Here is a 1199-nt window from a genome sequence, read left to right as displayed (position 1 = left end):
CCTGCAAAAAGTAAAGGTAAGAACACAATTGCTAATCCAAATTTGTAATTCTCTGCTCCCGTATCCATGTTCAGCATGCCAGGGGTCTTAACAACATGCGTACCATGCAACCCTCATCTGAACAATTATCCCAATCCTCTCTAGATCCTCTCTAAACCATTCCCTGACACTGTCACTCGCACAAACTTGATACAATTGATAATGAAACAATAAACAGACAGTACATGATCTTACAAGATCTACTCTGAAAATGGCTATTCAATAAACGTGTGTAAGTATTTACAGTAAATCGTTCAGCAATATAAAAATATGATGCTAAAATAAATATCAGCTGTGAACAATAACCTAAAGCTAACGAGGTTTGCATACCCTTCATATCTTTATGCCAAACGCAGATTTTAATAATACAAATCATGGCATACGACGGAAAACACATATAAGCCAGTGTCGAGGGAAATTAAACACAAATATAATCTGTAATGCAAACTGTCATTTGACGTCTTGTCTTTCATCCCACAAAAAGACACGTCCCTCACCTCTTCTCCTAAACGTACGGTCGTCAGTTCCTGCTTTTCACTACTCTACTCCACTCAAAACTCCCCGAATCCTTCTCCTCTGCGCCGAAATCCAGCTCTCTGTTCGTTAAATAAGACCTGCAATAACGGAATTGCTGGAGTTGACGAGGCGAAGGAAATGAAGACGTGTGTTTACATCAGTGGGCCAACTCGGGCGTAGCATCTTTCGAAAAGCTGCTATCGTCATCATCGTTTATAATGTGTTCGTTACTGTTTGTTGTTTGAGTTTGTTTTATTGAAAATTATTATAGATTAACATGTGTGAATCGACAGTATCATCTAGATTTTATTTGTAAGAATTGTTGATTAGGTAAAAGAGTACTTTTAAGATCCGAGAACAATTGTCATCATTAATCTTCGTTTCGTATTTGCTATCATTCCATCAATTTATGATGAACGTTCATCAAGTTTAATGACAATCATTATGAAAATTACACTTTAATTAATTAGCGTACACATGATGGATAATTTTTTTAAAGATCAGATAATTAAAAGATGTATGCCTTTCTTTCGCTCATCTGACTGCTTAGTCTTGCTCGGGCTGGGAATCCAAGCAAATAGCAGAGTGAGTCTTCCGCAGTCACCTTTCTCTTTTCTTGGGTATACTATATGAGAAATGTTGAA

General features: G+C 36.9%; 1 protein-coding gene across 1 annotated transcript in view; it reads right to left on the bottom strand.

Moving 5' to 3' along the window:
- LOC119594687 (derlin-2-like) overlaps window positions 1–704 on the bottom strand; it is an 8450-nt gene extending 7746 nt beyond the window's left edge. Inside the window, exon 1 of the mRNA XM_037943743.1 lies at window positions 537–704. The gene's annotated coding sequence lies outside the window, so the exon portion shown is untranslated. The remainder of the gene's footprint in view (window positions 1–536) is intronic.
- Window positions 705–1199: the final 495 nt, after the last annotated feature.

Source organism: Penaeus monodon, chromosome 34 (genome assembly GCF_015228065.2).
Source record: "Penaeus monodon isolate SGIC_2016 chromosome 34, NSTDA_Pmon_1, whole genome shotgun sequence".
NCBI lineage: Eukaryota > Metazoa > Arthropoda > Malacostraca > Decapoda > Penaeidae > Penaeus > Penaeus monodon.
Note: the sequence above shows the minus strand (reverse complement) of the source record. Positions and strands in the feature narration are given on the sequence as shown.